This window comes from Ciconia boyciana, chromosome 4 (genome assembly GCF_034638445.1).
Source record: "Ciconia boyciana chromosome 4, ASM3463844v1, whole genome shotgun sequence".
NCBI classification, from domain to species: domain Eukaryota; kingdom Metazoa; phylum Chordata; class Aves; order Ciconiiformes; family Ciconiidae; genus Ciconia; species Ciconia boyciana.
This window is the reverse complement of record NC_132937.1, coordinates 76,011,498-76,033,545: the sequence shown is the minus strand read 5'-3', so window position 1 is coordinate 76,033,545 and position 22,048 is coordinate 76,011,498. Positions and strand designations below refer to the sequence as shown.

Here is a 22,048-nt window from a genome sequence, read left to right as displayed (position 1 = left end):
TAAGCTTTGCCTTTTACTACAGAATTTCCTTTGCCAAGATCTGCAGACACCTGGCAAGAGTAACTGGAACATGCTGGGACAAAATCAGGCTTTCTTAGCTGTCAAAGTACAACCACTGCTTACTGAAAATTAAAATAAATTAAGATGTACTAGAAATCTCCCTTAGGAAACAGCAAAATTCGTTACTCCTCCTTGACGGAGTACATGTGAATCCCACTGACCTCTGGACTCTCAAATTCTACTACAGGGATGGAAATGGAAGAAAATTCAAGAGCTGTAGTGAAATCTCTTCAGTTTCAAAGAAAGGACTCAATTTTTTGGCTCAGTATTTGTCTCATCATTTATGACCACTCTTACAGACCCTATATTGGTACTGCAAGTGATTTCTCCCCACCTTCAATACAAGAGTGGTAAATATGTAAGTAGGTATTTAAATGCAAAGTGGAATAAATTTTTTGGGAAAAAAAACCCCTGCTAATTATTTTAAGTATTTTGCGTTGTTTGCCTTTTTCTTCAGAACACAATCTCTCTCCTGTCCTATTCTATCTGATTATTTTGATTCTCTGAAAAGGCAGAAATTAAAAAGGCTGGTTTTATCAGTGACTTGTCGTGTCAAAACAGTCTTTCGTTAAGCACCACGTAACGGATTTATGCCGGGACACTGCTCTGAATTGCGTTTGTTAAGGAACAGCTCCTATGGAAGAAGCAGAAAGGACTCCGAAACAGAATTTATCAGGAATCAATTCACTACTGGAACAGGGGACAGGACGGTTTGACAGACGATGGCAACAAATTAAACATTGCAGGAAGCAAGCCTTTAAACACCTTTCAAAGATCATTTTAACTATAGGCCAGATCTTGAACAAAACACCTATGACTTTTTCCCTAATATCATTCTATTTAGACATTTCATTTTACAGAACAGGGTTAAGAATAGCCTAGACAATACAGCTTGCACTCAAGTACAGAAGATAATATTATGTTTGGGTATTTGTTTTCTTTTTCATTTTTGCAGCATTCTTCTCTAAAATCCAGCATAAAGCTTTTAAGGCTATGTTAACACCAAAGAATTTCATTTCTGTTGTCCCACATAAACATGACAAAAAAGTAGGAGATAAAAGATGTAACCTACCTCTGTTAAATCCAACATAACAAACAACTGTGCAATATTCAATCCCACTTGGAAGAGTAAAGCACACATATTATGGAGCACTGAAACAGCAAATAAAGCTAAGAAAAACATGATACTACACTACTGAGTCACAAAATCATTCCTAAGGAATACCGAAGATGAACAATATGAAATACAAAACCTAATTCTTTTGGTACCTCTGTATATACATGGATACTTCATCAGGTATATCTAAGACTAATTCACAAGTGTTACTAAATTCTACTCCTAGTGCTTCCATGATACGAGGAAGTAGCTAACTCACTACACAGATTAGGAACTGAAGCACAAATTCATGCAAGGCATCTTGCATTCATGCAAGGCATTCATGCAAGGACCAAGCCAAGAGCTAAAATCAAGTCCATCCGTACCACAGGACTGTTCACAACAAATCATCCCACTGGTTCTTATAAAGTCATGCTGTCCTCAGTAAAACTCAGAGCTAGTACATGCCACAATTAAAATGGGACACTTCTAAAAGCTTATATTGGAGTCAAGAGTGACAGGTACAGCATTTTCCTATTACAATATCACATTTTAATTACAGACAAACAGAAATACAATACTACTATTCATAATTTTTACATGGTAGCTTTTATTACTGGTGAGCTACTGTAACCAACAAGTAAAATAAAATGCACACTGCATACTTAATTCCTTGAAAGAGCATAGATTTAGAAAACCTCATTAGATCTCATGACTAGAATTGCTTTACAATTTTATTTTTTTTAGGTTGATGAATTGAAAAAACAAAGACAGTTTTGCATCAAATCAAAATCCAGTTTTTCTCAAACAAAAGAAATTGCCAAGTATCACTATCTTGGGATGAAAAAAGCAGGTTCAACTTCTTTTACTGCCCCAAGTACGGTGACCTTACATCTCTCATCTCCCAGGGTACACAATTTTCTATTTGACACAAACATACATTAAAACCAGTCAGCCTTCGTTCCGAGATTTCCTGAAATCACAAGTTAGGGACTAAATGTCTTTCTCCCTTTGTCTGTTACAGAACTGATGGCATGCTTAGCTGTTTGGGTTCCCCCGTTTTTCTTTGAGGATGCTTTGAGGATGGCAGATGACATTCAGATGAAAGAGGGAACTGAATCAGCTTTCCACCTCCTTTGTGAGCCCAGTGCTCCTTAAGAAACTGGCCAATTTGGAAGAGGGAACAGCTACCATTATTAGCAGGTTTGCAAATCTGCACTGATATACTTTCATACTCAGCCAAATCGATGAATTGTTTCACTGTTATTTAGTAAATTCAGCTGTGGGGGGCGGGGGGCATAAAAAAAGCACCCCACCCTGCTCTGGTCACTCATTAAACAGTTATCACATCCAAAAGGTCTGAAGCAGCAATTACTCTGAGGTGGCAGTCAGGTCAACCTCAGAGTTGTAAGCCAGGGAACGGCTGAGGTATCCCTGTTTCCAGGTAGGGTCCTTCCAAGTAGGAAAGGCAGGGATGGTGTACTACTAAATAGAGTACTTCACAGCTCTTCAGATCTAGGTTAGAGTACTCTAGGGGAACCTCAGGGAAACTTTGTACTGTCACTTTCCTACTAGAAAGCCCACTTTAAACACCAACTCACTGCAATACTGAAGTTCTATGCTACTTTTCAGAAGAACTTGCTCCTTTCCTGCCCTTCAAATTCATGTGTCACTTCCCTAAGGGGATTTCTGAAACAAAGCACTACAGAATAAACTACAACCCTCTTTTCATGGATGTCTTTACTGCTAAAGCAAAAGCCCTCAAAGCCTTCAAGTTATGTTAGATTTTTAATTAAAAAAACCCAAAAGACTAAAAGTAGTACAGTGATTGTAACAGTACTGTTTTCATTGTAGCAATCTGATCCCTCTTCACTAGCCCATCAGCAGTATTTCTCTGCAGCTGAAGCATTTAAGGAACAAGAGTGACTGATCCACTGTGCTCCTCATGCACTAAAGCTTCTTTCAGGTGTTGTAAAGACACAAACTGTATGTAAGGAGTCTCTTACCAACTATCAAGTAAAAAGATTCATCAGCCTAATTCTACCACACAACTCTATAAACAAAACAAACAAAAAAGAATTAAGGTACTGGACTTGCTCAATAAATAATGGAAGTCAAACATGGAAATCTTGCAGAGAGGTCCAAGACTGTTTCGTTCCTGGTTAGTTATGAACTTAAAGCTCCCTTCTGACTCCCACTCTTTTCCATTCTAAAACACTTAGAGATTTACATTCAGAAAAATGAAAATCAAATTCATTCCCAGTATAAACTGTGCAGCTTTCACTTAAGTCAACATAATTTATTTTCAGCCAAGATTCTTGCAGCACCTCCAACTGAAATCCTTTTACCTTGATATTAATCCTAGTGCACTGAAAAGAATAGCGCTGCTTATTAAAAAAAAAAAGTGGGGGGAAGAAAAAAGACAAATCCCTCACCTACAACCTCTGAGGTAATACATGATGGAACTGCAGGAACAGCAGTACTTAACTGAATCATAAATTAATGCCTCTGCTAGATGCACAGCACTGCTTCTATTCTGACGTTAAATATCAAATGATTGAGAGCAAGAAGGCAAAATAATCGTGTGAATTCATAATTTTTACTTTTATTTAGGAAAAAAACCCAAAATGAACAATACTGCAACTTGGGGGGTATGGAAGAGGAGGTTTGAAAACCAAACACAAACAAAAACTATACAAGCCCAAAATGAAATCCTAAAAAAAAAAAAAAAAAAAACACCAAAACAAAAAAACACCCCACCAAAAAAAAATCAGTGAAGTCCTACTTTCCCCTCATGCAGAACAAGCTAAATACTGTCAAGGGTTTCTTTTGCTTTTTAAAAAATTATCCAGAATTAGGTGTTGTAGATAAACACAGCAGACGCAAAACGGCCAGTTCAGGGTAACACAAGTTCTACAGAATGCTAAAATGTTTTCCTTAGTACACTACTTTTTTTGTTGTACTTTTACACTTGTTGTACTTTTGTTGCCTTTACAATTTTTTCCTCCTAAAGAACAATCACCTAAGCCACCCATCAACGCAGAATAATCATCACAATATTCCCAGGATATCACAATATTCCCAAGACCAGAAAGCAATATTTTTAGAACAGGAGAATATAATTTTGGAAATAAATGCCCTAGTGGAATGAAACAGGTTACCAGTCAATATGGACTGGAAGTATTTATAAAAACCCCAGAACTTTAGGAATCCATTCAGCGGAATACCAGTTCTAACTACCAGTTCTGCCTGTTTTATTATTTTGTAACACACATTTAGACAAACACGTACACATGGTTCCAGACAAAAGAAAGGCACTTAGAAGAAAGGCAGTTAAAAGAATTTTACACAGACTGTTCTTCATTTTCATACAACTACAGAGTGGAAATTCTACGTCTCAGGGGCACAGCAGAAGGGAGATTTTTTTGAGTAATGCAAAAAAAAGACACACAAGTGTTGCATATGAATTTTTCTACATTTGTAACCCTCCTGATTAAAGGATCCAATCTTACAGAATTATGTGAGTGCTTATCTCTAAGTAACTGCATTTATTTCGACAAGATTAAAAGTATTGCATACATCCTGTCAGCAAATCTCAGCAAGATTAGAGCACAATTTTTCTCCTGTTGACTAAAATTTAAGCCGCATGGCCTTCATCTCCCCATTCCATATACAGATGTACAAATAATGTCCTAAAAGACAGGAGGCAATTGAGTAAACATCACTGATTGATTCTGAAAGACTGCGCATTTCCTCCATTACAATTAATTTATGTGGAAAAAAGGCAGAAGCTCCATACTTTAAAGATATAACTATGGAAAATAACTTAAAACTTTGTGTTGGGGGAAAATCTGGCCAGACCACGCAGGCCGAGAAAGGCAAGGCAGTCGCGGCTCCATGTCCTCACATCCAACCACAGTGAGGTTAAGCATGTATTCTCACTATGACATGCATGTAAAGCTCACGTATATACCACACATGTAATTATACACATGGCCAGCCACACAGATCAGACAGACAGACACACACAAAGAGCACCAACGGCCTCATCCTGCTCCCCTGCGGCTGAGCAGGATGTAGGTCCACTGACGAGAAGGTTCACTACAGTCAGTGTGCGTCCCTCCAGCAGCTGGGCTCAGACTCTTGGTCTGCCCAATAGCTGGTCCCTGGATCCCAGTCTCCCCAGTTGCTGGCACCTGGACATACGAGCCTGCGAGGCCACAGGCGCACTCCCATTGCTGGCACAGTCTCACTCACGCACATACAGACACACAGAGCTGGCTAAGACTCCCCTGGTCCCCCAGCAGCCAACCCCCTCTCGTCTCACCTACAGAGACCCACAACAGCAGATCTCACCCCTAGAGACCCTCAGATCTGCAGTCTGTCTGGCAGCTGGCTGGTGCCCTCCTGGTCCCCTCACTAGCCAGCTCATCCCATGGTCTTCTCCTTAGAGAGATGCACACACATCTGGCTCCCAGGCCACTTCACTTACTCACCAGCTAGGCTGGTTTTACCTTTGTTAGCCATCATACCCCAACTTGTACACCCATACTTGCTCCAGTTGCTGCTGCCAGGGACACACAGGCCCTGATGACCCAAGGTCCCACTTCAGTTACTGGCACTTAAATCCACTCACTCTGGTCTCTCCAGCCACTGCACCATTGACACGTGGTCCCTCCAACCCATGGTGTGACCCCAGCAGTTGCACTTGGATCCCATGCACGCATGTGCACACAGAACAGATCCTTCACCAGGGAAAAAGTTGGAAAGGAATTTAACAAGTAGACAGGGCAGACTGCACTGACCAGGCACAGGGCATGGCCAGACAAGCATACTGACCAGCACACTATTTGCACATGATTGGCCCTTTTTTAACCCCTCACTCCTCTATTTTCCCCACCCTTGTTCATCCTCAAATCACCCCACTCCATTCCTTTTCCCGCCTTTGGCTCCTTCCCTACACAACCCGTAATTAGCCTTGTGCAAACCAGAAATGCTTGCATCTCATGACGTGTCCCACAGCCCTGGGTAGCAACTCCCCTCAGTCTGAAAGGTGCTCCCATGTTGATTGATCTTGATTGGTTTCTGGCTGGACAGCCCTGGGAGGGTCCCCAGACAGGGCATAAACCCTCCTTTGAGTCCCTAATTTGGGGTACCCCCCACTGCCTACCTTTGTGCTCTTGTGCTCTTCTGAGTTTGTGGAGACCAAGCCTTTGATACGCTGATGGCTCCTGTGAAGGGCCTGGGCACAGTCAGAGCAGGATGTTATTTGGGTTCCTCCATCTACCATTGACTCTCTACTCCTTCGTGAGTGTGCAGACCAGCTTTTATCACATAACCTAACACCTTGCATTTTAATCAAACTGATAGAAAATAAATATTAATGTTAATCTTGCTGCAGTGGTCTTCTACCCTGCCCTTGCTTGAAAGACTTTTGGGCAGGGAGGTGGGAGTGGGGTGTCATCATTTAAGAGCAGCACACTCCTAATGCCAGATCTTGAACTGAATTCCTGTGTTCAAACAAGGTCAAAAATTTCCCTAAGATTTCTATCTGAATAGTGTCTTTCCTAAATTTTAGGGAAAACATTCAGAAACTGTCCATTTAATCAACTAAATCGATTAACTAAAATCTCCTGTGCCAACCGGCTCTTCTATTTCACAGTTGCATTTGAACAGAGAGATTTTAAAAACCATGAAACTCCACCATAATTTTAGGGTATGGTTCCACCTCATGGCTAAGCTAATAAAGCGGGGTGTGCTCAGAGCCCATGCTCTTCGGGGCAGCTGATCCCATCTTCTCTACTGTGACAGATTTTGTGAGTCCATAGCTTCAAGAGGAGTAGTTTCACCTCACTAATTTGGTGGAAAAGCCATTTGTTTTGTTACAAATTAGGTTTCTGCCGCATCAGCCAGTTTAATGAACTCACCCTATGACTGCTGTAGGGAGAGAAGAGCAGCAGGAGAGTGAGGCCAAGGAAAGCAAGAGCAAGACTACTCTTTTCAGCAGTAGCCAGACTTTGAATTAACATCATCAAAATTTATTACCGTTATTTGCATTAGCTCATATAATCTTGTTCTCTTGTTATATAATAGAAACAGAAAGGGTTCTCAATTTACCCTGTTCAAGCCTTTTTTTTTCCTTCTTTAATAACCTCTCCTTCAGTCCTTTTTTAAGGTAATTACCTCCAACTCTTAATTCTCAATATCCTTTTGAAACTCCCTCTAATTCTCTAATGTCCTTCTGTAGGGCCAGTATTACAGACTTGAAAAAAACATCTTTCTTTTTTTTTGAAGTAGTCTTTATCCTTTCCCTCAGTCCTCCTATAATCCTGCTTGCTTTCTGCTCAGAATGGAGAAAACGTGCCAATGATTAATGACACCACTGTAACAGAAGATCTCAAGTACCTCTACAATTATTACCATACAAATAGAGTACACCCAAACATGCACACCTATAAATGACCTAACAGGATTATAATGGAAGAACAAACAGAAGTCCTATTTCTGTAACAAATTGTTGGAATGTGAAACCCGAACATAGAGTCAAAAGCCCAGGGTGGGGGGGGAAGGAACAACCTATAAATGAAAAAAAAGGAAGCTCTCAACCCCAAACTACTGCTATGTGATTAGACAGGAAGTGTCATTAAAGAAACAGTTGAGCCTTGGACAATCACTTTTCCCTTGCTACATATATTACTTACTGGACGGTTGTGTGTAATGTGCCAAAGTAAAAGTATTTCTTACAACTGCTCCCCAAAACCAATACTAAATAGTTTTCACTGGGTACAGAATTTCATTTTTCCTCCTACACCAGGATACAAAGCAGGAAGAACTCCTGAAGAGAAGAAAAAGATATTAAAAAAACCAACAACAACAACAAAAAAACCACCCAACAGGCTTCCTCCCATACAGGAACTTGCCAGGTATTTGCCACTAGCTGAACACAGCTTACTGTTCCTTGCTTTTTTAAAGTCACTTAAACAACTGCTCAGGATATAATTATGCAAAGTTAAAATGAACCAGAACTGAAACTTAATGTCCATCTATGTACGCAAGTCATCAGCACGCTGTCAATGTGATCTGTGGTTGGATCATTAGCCTTTGCAGTAGCATTCTTCAACAAATTCTCTCCAGTGGCCAAAATGACTTTTTTTTTTTTTTAAATAAAAACCACACCTTTGTTTCCCTTCAGTGATAACTACATAACACTCTTTGCATCCACAAAATAACACAATCAAAGCAGTTTAAAAGCAAATTTAGGAAGTAATAATCAATAGCTAACTATCATTTTAACAACTTTAATATAATTTGTAGTATGCTGCTTTTAATTGGGACTATAGTTAAAAGCAAATGCACATGCTTGAGAGAAAATACAATCACAAAAAAGGTAATTAATACAATGGTGTCTTTTGGGACAAGAAATACAGTCCTAAAGATTATAAAAATGTCATTGCCACTAGCACATACTACAAAAAAAAAAACCCCACAGTTGAAGTTACTAATTGTATTTCAGGGGCTAAATATGCTACAACAGTAATTATTAATATCCAGATTCAATAGGGTAGAATTATAAATTCTATTTATATCAGAGTAAGATATTTTGAATTAGTAACTCATTTTAACTTTCCAAAATGTTGTTATAGTAAACTTCTACTTGTGACTGGACCAGGGTCCATTTACATTTAAATATAGCAGGTATTTAATGTTAGTGAGTAACTGTACTGGCAAAGATGAAGTATTTATGTTTGTATGCAAAGTTTTTATTTCTTTTTGCACATTTAAACTGCTTATTCAAGAAAAACTAACAGGTTACACTTTCTACTACAAAACATTGTATTAGTTTTTACCTTGAAAGTGACAATTACACAGATTTACGATGAATTTAGAATATGATTTTGTTTTGAAGAATGACTTTCCTTTTTTCAAAGCATTTGGTTTGTTCTTTCGTATATATGATAACTTAACTTGCAAATCACCTCTGTATGTATAGGTTCACTTTGGCCCACTGAAAAACATGACAAAAAGTACACAGAAAATTGTTTAATAAAAACAATTTACATATACATGAAAACCATACACCTGTATACACTGTCTGCTCCACTTACATGTACTCCAGATATGGATTTTTTTCCTCCTAATTGAAATCTTCACTTGTCTTCTAAAACAGTTGCTGGCTTAAAGATAGTAGTCCTAATATTTGGGACCATAATCTTGTTTGCATTTGAGCCCACCATCAACCTTCTCAACTCGATAAGAAGCTACATGAGACAACCAACATACATACGCAATTTGAAATATGTTTCCTTATTCTCATAATATAGAACTGCTCAAATGAAATTCAATAGAAAAACAACAAAATCCTCAGAATCAGCTCTTTCTCCAGAGCTTTCAGGAGGGGAAATAATGAGTGGATCTTTAGTCTTAAATTCTTCTGCACAATTATATAAAGCTTTTGACATCTAACCATAGCAGTTTCAAAGTTCTGACTACAGAACCCTCAGGGGTGGTGGTTTTTTTTCCCAAAATCTTGGAAAGCAACTTTAAAATAATTCAAATTTGAATAGTTAAGGAGAGTTAATACAGTTAAATACACTATTCCTGAACATTTTATGCATCTTTTTGTCCTTACTTGCTAGGTAACCTTCTAGATTAAAACAGAAAAGATGCACAATACCTAAAGCCATGAAATAAAGGAGCATACTGTGACCAATACGAGATTGCATTTAGTACATAAACAGACTTTTTTTTAAGTATCAAATATGAAAGTTAATAGATACCAGCACTGGAAGGGGAGTTGGCTTCTTCAGTTTACCTAAAATATTCTTCTTCTCTATATTAATATCCAAACTAATAGCTAGGCAGTCAAGTACAGAAAAAATAGCACATATATCTTTGTACTAGGAAGCAAAAAATCCTCGGTCTACATGAACTTAAAAATATCCATGAAAAAACATGATATTGTCACTAGACGGTTTTCCTCATTCTTCTAATGCAACACATCTATTGTTATTAATAGTATTTCTACATCTCATCTCGTGTGTAGCATTAGACTGGCTAAATGTCTTATTAGTCAGTGCATACTAAGCACTTTGCTTAAGAAATTTCAATAGGGGACCCCGTTCCCAAAAAAGAATTAGTGTCTAAATAAACCAATGGAGGTATGATCAGAAAACATAAAACAAAATAGGCAGAGGGAAAGAAAAATTATCTGCATACTGTATACTTAATAGGGGAAGAGAGGGGTAAATTGGTGGGCTTGTACCAAACATAACCATCTCAATGTAACAATGCAACACCAAACTCCCTTTTACAAATTTGTTTCCATTTACACTAATAGTTCTTTCCCCATCCTTCACCCCATTCCAAAATTATTGTACTTTTAAGTATTAAATACATAGACTGCTTTATAAGTTTGACCCCACAGAGTTTTCAGGGTGGAGAAATCAAAATACAATAAACCCAAAATGAAGTTACAAGGCATTAAAAGACGACTTAAAAAAGGGTATTTATTCTGCAGCTTAGCTCCTGCAGGATTGAGGTTTTTTGTTTTCTTTTGGGGTGTTTCTTTGTTGTTTTTTAGTAAAAGACAGAATCAGACACTTCACATACTGGGCATGGCCATTTGCAATCACAGTAATCTAAAGCAATGCAGAAAGTGGGCTGTGAGAAGGAAAAAAATTCCACCTGTGAAACCAAACAGTTAACAGCTTAGCATCTCAGGCTTACAAATAAACTTAGCTTGCAAGGCCAAAATGTGCAGGAGTCCTCTGAGTTTGTCACAAAATCAGTTCCTTCAGTGTTTTATTATGTTTTTCCACTATTCAAGATAAACAATGGAAACTCTGCTTTCCTAAAGTTAACAGTAGATTTCAATAAGAATTCACATTTCCTTATACAAACAAAATTGCATGCAGAATAGTTGCATGACAGTATGTTCATCCACTGTTCTACTAACCACATAAAGAAGACAAGAAAAAAGAAAAGGTAATGTGCATTGGGGGTTAATTTTTGTTGTTGTTTTGTTTTAATAAAAAAAGCTTGAACATTTTTCTCTAAGGTAATGTTCCCATTACATAATTTGTGTTCTCTTCTTACGATTTAAAAAAAGCTCTGGGAATTTTGGGTAAAAATTCCTCTAATTACTTAATAAACCGGTTTTTAACTTCAGGAATTTCTAGTTTGCCTTTTTTTCATATTGAAGATTAGCTAGACTTTGCCAAGTTTAAATTACACAAGCTATGCAACTGCTTCAGCTAAAACACACTTTATGCATTTAGTGAACAATGCAACAGAGGATAAAAAAAGCAATGCTGACACCTCACAGTGTAAGGATACACAAAAATTATTAAATATGAAGCAAAAGCCACTTACCTTCCAGTCTCATTAATTCCTAAAATGACACTAGATAATAGAACATATGGAGAGATGCTTATGATCTTTAGCAAGGGCTGAATCATCTTCATGTAGATGCTGTGACTAGCCCCTGTATGCACACTGACATCATCAGTAAAGACTTGGAAGCAGAGGATACTATGGTAACCATGCAATGTGCTGAGAGAGAGAAGCTTTTAATTGCTTTAACAACTTCCTGAGGCTTGTGCTACTGGGCTTCCATTTGTTCAGAAGGAAGTGAATGTTGTCACAGAGGCAATGAGTGTGACACTGTGCAGAAAAAAAAACCACTGAATCCTGCATCTATTAATTGTGATGTGACTTTTTAAATGACAAGTGTCATAGCCTGAATCCATTACTGAAATTTTCTGACATCTGCAAGCTCTGCCAGGAGTAACAGGTCAAGAAGTAATACTGTCAGGTAGCAATTTTATAAGCATTTGTATTTTGTTTTCTCTATTTGTGCACATTGATACCACCAAATTGAGATGTTCTCCTCTTCAGGTCACACCATAGTTTTAAGCATAGGGTGTTCTCAACTTCCATGACTATCTGCCAATATATCACTTATGAAGGACAAAGCTCAAGTAAATATTACCAGAGGTGACATGACACAGCCAACGGATAGCTGAATAAGAAGTTTTGGCTAAGCTTTCCAGAAAACTGCAGTATTATCTCTTCATTTTGCATACAAATAGCTCAGCTGGGGTTTATTTGGTTTTTCAAAACTAAAGAATAACCACATGACTAATGACCCAATCATGACACAAAACCAAACCAAAAACCAAACCAAACCCAAAACCAACACAAAACCAAAATGGAAGCGTAGGGGATGGAAGGGGAAAAAGGGCAAAAGAAACCTCCAAGTCACACTGGCTTTAGTTTTTAGTTCCAACAAGTTTGGGGTTTTGATTCTTAAGGGCATGTGGGGGAGCAAATTGCTGTCTGTAGGGCTGGCTTAACTATGATACAGTCATTCTGAAATCAGTTTCACTGCTTTAACACAAATATGATACAAATTAGAGAACAATGATGCACACACTCCGATTTTGGCACTAGGCAACTCTCTAGGCACTCAAGTTCCCCTTACTGGTCGTTCCCCAGCTAATGCTCTGCCTGAGCAGTATGATCAATTAACTGTTCTTCTTCTACAAGTGTACTATTTCCCCAGAAAAGACAGAATCAATCATTTTATCTATTGGGTTTGGCCCAAAGCTGCAAGTTAGAATCTTGAAATTAATTTTATTTTTCCCTTAAAGATCAGATTATTGCATAATCTTTGACAGTTCTATTCCAAAACAAAGACAAACCACAAACCAACAAAAAATTCAAACCAAACAAAAACCAAAGATGGTTGTCAATGTATCAATACATCAAATTTTGCAAGAGTAATGCTACCGTGCTTTCATTAATTTCTATGATACTTAGAACTCTACAAACATCATTGGAAAACCCATTCCAAAGAAAAAAATAGTTCACAGGATGATTCATTACACAAGTTCTCTAATGTCATAGCTGAGACAGTCAGTTCATACTCCATATCTGTGGGAAAAGAACACAGCATACCATGCTGAACTGTACAGCCAGCAACCTGACCTCCTTATGAACCACTGTTGCTCAGTGTCGAGCACAAGGGGCTGATTAAAACATGCACAGTTCTGTCTAGACTGCAGCCTGCCAATGCAAAAATATGTATTTCTTTCTAAGTAAATCAGCATCACCTCCTATGCAGGAGGCTGATGTCAGCTTCCTACCAACACACTGAGATTCTCAACACACACTGTTCATTAGGATTTCCCCGATTTGGAGTATCTAGAAGAGCTGCTGTATCCTGGTTGTTTAATGACTGTCATTGTTTCAATTCTAACATCAATCAAACCCTTGCGAAGAAGCTGCGCTTTCCACAGTTACGCTGAAAACCCTCATCATGAGATGATAGATTAAGAACGCTACCAGGCCAACCACTTCCACAGTTAGTTGTCATTCAACATGACAAATCTTGAAGACTAAATTTTGCACTTTTTTTTTTTTAAAAAGCACACTTTGTGGCCCCTTTTTCAAATACAAGTGCAAAATGCTTCAGATACTTCGCATACAAAGACTGCTTTTCATAGCAAACTTTCTGCACACACACCTGGTTTCAAAACCATCGATCTAAGGTACAAAGAAGTGTATTGCTCTCCATCACAGACTCTGTTGCTTCATGCATATAATGCTATGCACACTTTAGGGAAAAGAAAAGGTAGCAAACAGAAGTAGAAAACAGCTGGAGAACTGTTTTTGTCATGAAGTTGTATATACAACTCAAATAAGTTCCCTCTAGCTGCAGCAATGTAGAAAGCCGTAACTAGGGTTTTTTTGTTGATTCTCTGTTGAGACAGGTATTAGGTCCCTAAAGAACACTAACAGCACTCATCTATGTGGATGCATAGACACAAACAGCAGCTCAAAATAGCAGCTCAACAAAAGCAGAAAATTGTACCCACTCTATTCCCTCCAACTCCACCTTTACCGATTGACATAACAAGCTAGTTAGCTCTTGTTAGGAAGCCCAAAAGCCGAAAGGGCCACAGCAATTTGAACAGTGAAGCCTAATATAAAGCCAGGGTGTGAAAGATGCAAAGGTGTTTACCATCTCCAATTCATTCTCAAGTGAATAATTAAAAAAAAAAATTAAAAACAAACAACTGCCCCCAAAGAACCCCAAACCAAAATAGATCAGCCTGAAGCCAAATATAAAAGCTTGTTCTAGAATTGAAGCACTAATCTCTTGACTACAAAGTCGAAAATGTAGTTACAAAGGATGAAAATGAAAAACACATACCACCTTAAATTACTAGATGACACATACAGCTTTTAAAGTGGTATTTATCCAAAACACCTTTCCCACAATCTCCTTACTATCTGTTCCTTCTCTTCCCAAAACAGAATCTGGCACATCTAGTAAATTACATCCATCCCCTCAGAGGATGCAGTAATAAATAAATCAAATAAATCCATCACCTCAGAGGTCTAGATTTAGTAGCTAAGTAAGTATCAGTTTTTTAAAAAACTAAATAAAAACTAAATAAAAATAAAGGCTAGCTTGTTCATTCCTTGAACAGTAACTTGATTTGGTATGGAAACTTGATACCGTCAGCCATGAGAGTTTGTATATACAATGTCCCTTTTGGAATCCCCACAGAAACCCAACCAATTTAGGTCAGATACAAGAATCCATCAGAAGGGGAGAGGGAAGGAAAAAAAAAACAAACAAACCAACAACCAAAACACAAACCCAAATGACAGTTTTGCATTCTTCTCAGAGTCTTCATTTGAGCTGAATAAAGTGTGGGTACCAAGAGGAAAAAAAAAAACACCAAAACCAATAAGCAGTCACCTTATTTTTATATGACTGTAGACAGGCCATGAGGTTAGGATACCAGCAGAGCTTAGAATGGGATTGAAAATATTGATGCGAGCACAACACACTAAAAAAATTAAGGTTGGTATGTAGAAGAGCAATTTTGACTTAATTTTTGCCGATACGTGTAATGGTTTCCTCATATGCCTAAACTTCTAAAGACTATTAGACTAAGACTCCATAATCTTCCAAGAATCTCATTTCTACAGCAACAGAAAGAGTGAGGGTAGCTCGAGCAATCACGGCAGCATATTCTGAAGTCCTGTTCTTATTAAGAGACATTCCAAGCTACTTATTCCCTTCTCCCCTGCAGATCTCTTCCCCCACCCACAATTTCTGTGAAAGAGATCAAGAATACACACATACAATTTACCACTGTTTACCCAGAACATTCTCAGCAACTTTTAGTCTCATCCACATCAAAATCTCGGCACAAGCCATTTAAGTTAGTAACTGTTAAAGAGGTAGGTACAGGACAAGCTATAAAAGGTACCACCTTATAAAGTGATGAACATTTACCATGTTAGAATATTGCTGAAAATAATCAGATGATTATATGTCAAAGCCAGAAATTTTAAGTTCATACTACACACAAAAAATATACTATTAGTATGATGGAATGTAAGGGATTATAAATACCAAATTCAATTAGAAAACATTTTGAATTAAGAGATCATTGTGTTTTATTTCAAATATGTACAACTGAAGGGTTTCTCTAATCTTCTGGAGTGATACATTGCCAAAACAGAACTGCAATTCTTACCACCACTAACACTAGTGGTAAAAAGGAGGGAAAGTACTCAAGCAGCAACTCCTTACTCTATACTACCAATTCCTGAACTTGGTCATATCACGGAACATACACACATAAATAATATACAGCTGTCACAGGCCAAGCAAAGTATTTTAGTTACTTAATGGGGTTCTATTACCACATCTATGCAAATCTGGCTCTTATTTTTATTATCTGGCTTTAGATTTACAGTTTCACAGCACTTTACAACTGGCAAATCTCCTCATTGGATATTTTACAGATCGAGTGTGTTATGTCTATGTCTTCCAGTAGCTCCTGTCTAGCTTTTACAGAGAAATATAAAAGGTAAATTTTAATCAAGGAACCTTTAATATTTAATTAGGACAAGAGAATACCTTGCATAACATCTAGTAAGCAAGCTCAGCAAGGCAAGCTGCACTCCCTAAATTGGCTCAGCTGAGACAGACGACACAGTGAAATGAGCACCTCACACTACCAGTTGTTTTTCCATCTTGGCCCTACAGGTGAGCAAATACAGATTCGGTTGGAAGGTTTATTTTTATTTAAAGATGACTCAAAGTGGCCAAATTTATTACAAGGAGACAGACATGCTTGATTTAGTCAAAATAAAGGATTTGTACCATGGATAGTGAAATGAGAGTTACAGAGATGATCTTCACAAAACAATCACAAGAGCATCACCTAGAGCTGTAATGTTTTCTCCAAGAAGGGTTCACATATAAACAAGAAAAGCAAAGACAGAAAAAGAAAACAGAACCCACTGCCACTGCATCTAGTTTTATTGCTGATTTATTTTTTGTCCTATGCATAATAAACATATGTAGGCATAAAGAATGTAAATTCCTTGCCAGATTACAAAACATGTAGAAAATTGCTTTTGATAAGGATTTGCCATTTAAGTGGAACTTGCTTTGGCAGCGTGCAGAAAATAAAAAGTAAACAGAATCAGTAAAAAGATTTTTCTTTAAAGTAAATTGGAAAGAGCATGCTAAGAGAAGCAGGACTTTAACAGGCCTTCAAACAAAGCACCTTTTTGCTTATCTGCAGGTAAATCTATCAATAAAGATCCCTCTAATGTATTAGCTCTCCTTTAAACACAACAACAAAATCCCCACACAGTTATAATCCTAAACCCGAATCTACTAGTAACATATGCAACTCTTGCCATTAACACCAGTTTAAATAAAAACAAAATACTCCTTGTAACAGTCAGTTTGAGTTTCACCAACAAAGAGCAAACAAAACTATAAACAACGGGTATGACACTACTGTTCCAAAAGATTATCAGGAATCACAGACTGCTTGGAAAGCAAAAAAATGAGCTAACTAAACATACAACATGAGCTAGCAGATCTAATCAAGTAAACCATAGTTTCGTTTTCTTTTAGAGAAGGGTAGTACTGTTCGGTAGCACTATACAACAGTTAACTGATGAACTTCTCCCTTAATGCCTGAGCAGAGACAGCACTTCACAGAACATGCTCTCATTAGCTCCCAATGATGAAAAGGAGAAGAATGCTTGAGGCATTCCTTCAAGCAGCATGCACCACACCACACCACCACCCAAATATCTCACCCCCAGAAAGTTTCAGCATTTATATGTGAGAGCTGACGCTGCGGAGTCAACACAGCACTTGAGGGAGGCTCAAAACCACAGGGTACACAGCTAGAAAATGAATCTCAGGAAATACTAGAGAGATAGGTATGCCTTAAAATTTTAGCAAAATCAGAGAAAGGATGGACAGTTTGACACAGCTGACAAGAACTTACAGAAGACAAACTGACTTAGAATTTGATATAAATGAAAAATGTCAAAGTATCGCCACAGTATGCTACTAGATGTACCATTCTTCATGTCCACAATGCAGCATGATTGCTTTGTATTTTACGTAACTATTGAAGTTTCATTATACTACCGATCAATAAGTTCTTTTTCTAAATGTGGATACATGACAGGCTTCACTTCTAAAAGAAAGTTGTGGCTTGCAAATGATTTGATGAGAGTCACAAAACTGGATATGCCAGGCTTAATTCTATCTGATATTGTGCAATTAAGCTGAAACAATCTAATTTTCCCTAATCCTCCCTTGAAAGAAGAAAATAACTAGGGTATAGTTCATTGAAAGTTTTACCTGTGTATATTTAAGATCTGCTACAGACACCTCAAAGATTAACAGCAAGGAAAAAAAAAACACCTGACAGCTCATACATAGCAAGGGAAATGGCCTTAAGAGGATTCAGATATGCAAGACACTAGAATTGCTTTAAGAAGAGAACTAGTTTGCTCTTTTACAAAGTCTGTGCTACCATCCCTTTTCAGGAAGCTATGTTAAATCAAAGACAAAAGTCCTGACTGTAATAATATTTGTTCTAATTGGGCTCAGAGGACATTCTCTGAGCACACACAAAGCTCATGTTTGAAATCAAAGAGCAGGGAAGGAGCAACTCAGTTATCTGTGTAAAAATGCAGCTGACGAGCTGCAGGGGTTGAAGTAACTGTCCATCCACCTACCTAGTGCACATGCCTTGGCCTAAATATCACATTTTCATAAAAAGCATATTCTTCTCTTGTAGATCAACACTAAATTGACACACAGAAAAGACTGCTCCAAGGCAGACAGCTGACTGCAGCTGTACTCTCTCACATACTAGACAAAAGCTAACCCAGAGCAGGAGCTGATAGTGCTAACAGCAGCAACAACCACCATTGAAATAAATAAAACCCATTAAATTACTGTGTAAAATGCTTTACATCCACATAGATGCAAATAATTAACCTTACTTGAAGCAATCTCTTGGCCTCTTTTTATGTTAGAAAATGAGAGGAAATTTCATACTAAATATCACCATATTATCACATCCCCAGCAAGGACACTGGGCAAAGTGTGGAGCAAGGAAGAAATACCCTTAATCATGTCAGGGAATAATTAAGCCAACTGGACATACGTAAGTCCATGGGCCCCGATGGGGTGCACCCACAAGTGCTGAGGGAGCTGGCTGATGTCACTGCAAGACCACTCTTGATAATCTTCGATCAATCATAGCAACAGGGAGAGGTGCTCAAGGACTGAAGAAATCACCTGGGAGGGTGACCTGGCACTGGCACAAGTTGCCCAGTGCAGTTGTGGAGCCTCCACTCTTGGAGACAGCACAACAAGTGTCCCTAAAATGGATTATCCATATTATTTTTAACATCAAGTTCTGAATTTTCATTGATAGTCTTATTGGTTTTACGTGCCCAGGTGCTGGCAGTGGGATGGCTGCAGGGGCAGCCTCTGCAAGGAGAGGCATGGACTGCCCTGTGCCCAGACACAGCCAGTTCCAACGGACCCACCGCAGGGCACAGCTGAGCCCCTCAGCCAAGATGGTAGCGCCTCTGTCAAAGAGTATTTAAGAAAGGCAAAAACACTGCACAGCAGAGCGTGAGAGCGAGGAGTGCGGAAAAAAAGTGTGAGGAACAGCCTTGCAGACACCAAGGCCAGTGAAGGAGAGGAAGAGGTACCCAGGCACTGGAGCAGAGATTCCCCTGCAGCCCCTGGACAGCCCCACATCAGGGCAGATATCCACACTGCAGCCCATGGAGAACCCATCCTACTCTATTTTTAATTGGCAATAAATTAAATTAATCTTCCCCAAGTTGAGTCAGTTTGCCTATTATGGTAATTGGTGAGTGATATCCCAGTATTTATCTTGATGCATGAGCTGTTTCATCTTATTTTCTCTCCCAGTTTTGTTGAGGAGGGAGAGTAAGAGAGCAGCTGGGTGGGGGTCTGGCAGCCAGCCAAGGTCAACCCACATCATACTCCATCAAGATTTTAAAAGAAACAAGCCATACTCACAGTAAATTATTTACAGAACTGTTCACACTTTGATTTCACTGAAGTAGTAATGCAGTTGTGAAACAAAGCAAGTCAGTTTTAGATGTAATTATGCTAATCTAGCCCCAAGTGAAATTTCAATCTGCAGTGCAGAACAAGGTCAGCAAGTGATAATTTCTGACAACTACTATCCATTCATCAAAAAAAACAAACAAAAAACCCAACACCTCCCAACTTCAAATAAAACTAATAACCAGATATTGTAATGCTTGACAAAGATCTTACCTCAAAGATCAATTTCCAGGACATGGTCTAAGTGTCAATTTGTTACTAATAACTGAATATATGTTATTATAATTGAAAAGAAATTATATATTCAATTAATATATACATACATACACTGTAACACAAAAACTTTTCCTAAGCAAACTACTGCGGTTGTATGTAGGTGAAGTTGTCTTGACAGGGACGAAAGAAGAGGAAATAAGGCACAGATGGAGATCTTCATGATTTGAACATCATCCAAAGAAAAGCCTTAGTGCTTACTGAAAACCACAATAAATATAGGGAGACAGAGCCCTGTTCTGAACATACAGCTTCTTAATACTGACCAACAGAATAAATCTTACATATTACTAGAAAACATATTCCATTCTTTGCAAATATTTGCTCTTGAAAGCATCTAAGAAGAACACAAATTCAAAAGTTCAGGTCAGTCTAAATAAATAAGTTTTCAACAGTGGCCTTCTAAATTTCAATAAAACAGTAACTCCATATTGTTTTCCTCAACTTAGTTGCTCAAGGGAAAAAGTACTCAGTTTCATTAAATGAAAATACCGCATGACAGAAGTAAACCAAGTTCACAAGAGGGCACAAAACTCATGAACTATAAACAGAATAGAAAAAAGAAACAACAAAAACTACAGAAAACAGTGCAATTTAGAAAAGCCAATTATAGGTAAACAACTGTCTTGAATGAATATTTTGAAGACATAACTATGAAGCTGAGAGTTATTTTTAAAAGTCTCCAAAAATGAACGGGGAAGGAAAGAAAAGAAAACCAAAAAGCTCTCAGAAATGTGGCAAACACATGAGATTATCCTCCAGTAACAGTATTTGTTGATAAGCAATTTTTCTAAATGTGACTGGTGGAAAAAAATAAAACAAAACCAAGAAGATTACAAGTACCAACCATAAAAGCTCTAACATTCTCATACTTGTGGGCAGTATTGTCAAAATAGCACTCCTCCCCCCACCCCCAGACATAAAAGGTTTTGACAAGACAAGGTCAGGTTACAAATCCAGTTATCTGCACTAAAAGCAGGAAAATTATCTTTCCATTAATTTCCCCCCGTGAGAGACTGAAAGAGCTAATGTCTCAAACATTGTGGCGACACGAGGCCTGTGCAGGAAATTGAGAACTTTCTAGAACAAGAACCATGTAAGTTGCAACGCTACAGGCTTGGGGAAGAGTGGCTGGAAAGCTGCCTGGCAGAAAAGGACCTGGGGGTGTTGGTCAACAGCTGCCTGAATAGGAGCCAGCATTGTGCTCAGGTGGCCAAGAAGGCCAATGGCATCCTGGCTTGGATGGAAATAGTGTGGCCAGCAGTATTAGTGAAGTGATTGCTCGCCTGTACTCAGCACTAGTGAGGCCGCACCTCGAATACTGTGTTCAGTTTTGGGCCCCTCACTACAAGAGAGGCATTGAGGTGCTGGAGCTTGTCTAGAGAAGGGCAACGAAGCTGGTGAAGGGTCTGGAGCAGAAGTCTTGTGAGGAGCAGCTGAGGGAACTGGGATTGTTTAGCCTGGAGAAAAGGAGGCTGAGGGGAGACCTTATCGCTCTCTACAAATACCTGAAAGGAGGTTGTAGAGAGGTGGGGGTTGGTCTCTTCTCCCAGGTAACAAGTGATAGGATGAGAGGAAATGGCCTCAAGTTGTGGGAGGTTTAGACTGGATATTAGGAAATTTTACTTCACTGAAGGGGTTATCAAGCACTGGAACAGGCTGCCCAGGGAAGTGGTTGAGTCGCCGTCCCTGGAAGTCTTTAAAAGACGTTTGGATGAGGTGCTTAGGGACATGGTATAGTGGTGGTCTTGGTAGTGTTAGGTTTACGGCTGGACTAGATGATCTTAAAGGTCTTTTCCAACCTATACGATTCTGTGATTCTGTGTAAGTCCTGAAGGGGCGTACCTGGCGGCGGGGATTAGCCTATAAAAGACATGCCCTCCAGGGAACCGCATGCACGCCCACCACTGGAGGATTGCCACGCCTGTCATCGTCATCACGGGATCCAAGGGTGGTGATACTTTTCCTTTCTCTGTCCTCCTCTCTTCTCCATTCCTTTTTTTCACTTGTCCCTTCCTCTACTCTTCTGATATATGTAAGTTTGGGATAAATTGTGACTGGTTGCCCAGAAAATAGCTCCATTGCCAAATCGCCTCTGTTTGTTCATTGAGCTTGCCAGTTCATTAGTTTGTCCATTTGTTGAATTCGCCAGTTAATAA

The 22,048-nt window shown here is 38.6% G+C and overlaps 1 protein-coding gene across 5 annotated transcripts in view; it reads right to left on the bottom strand.

Moving 5' to 3' along the window:
* Positions 1 to 22,048, bottom strand: part of PAM (peptidylglycine alpha-amidating monooxygenase) — a 139,447-nt gene that overhangs the window by 99,508 nt on the left and 17,891 nt on the right. Inside the window, exon 1 of one of the 5 annotated variants that reach the window (XM_072860179.1) lies at positions 7,858 to 7,991. The exons of the other annotated variants lie outside the window; for them this stretch is intronic. The gene's annotated coding sequence lies outside the window, so the exon portion shown is untranslated. Of the gene's footprint in view, positions 1 to 7,857; positions 7,992 to 22,048 lie in introns of those variants that run through there. 5 annotated transcript variants of the gene reach the window in all.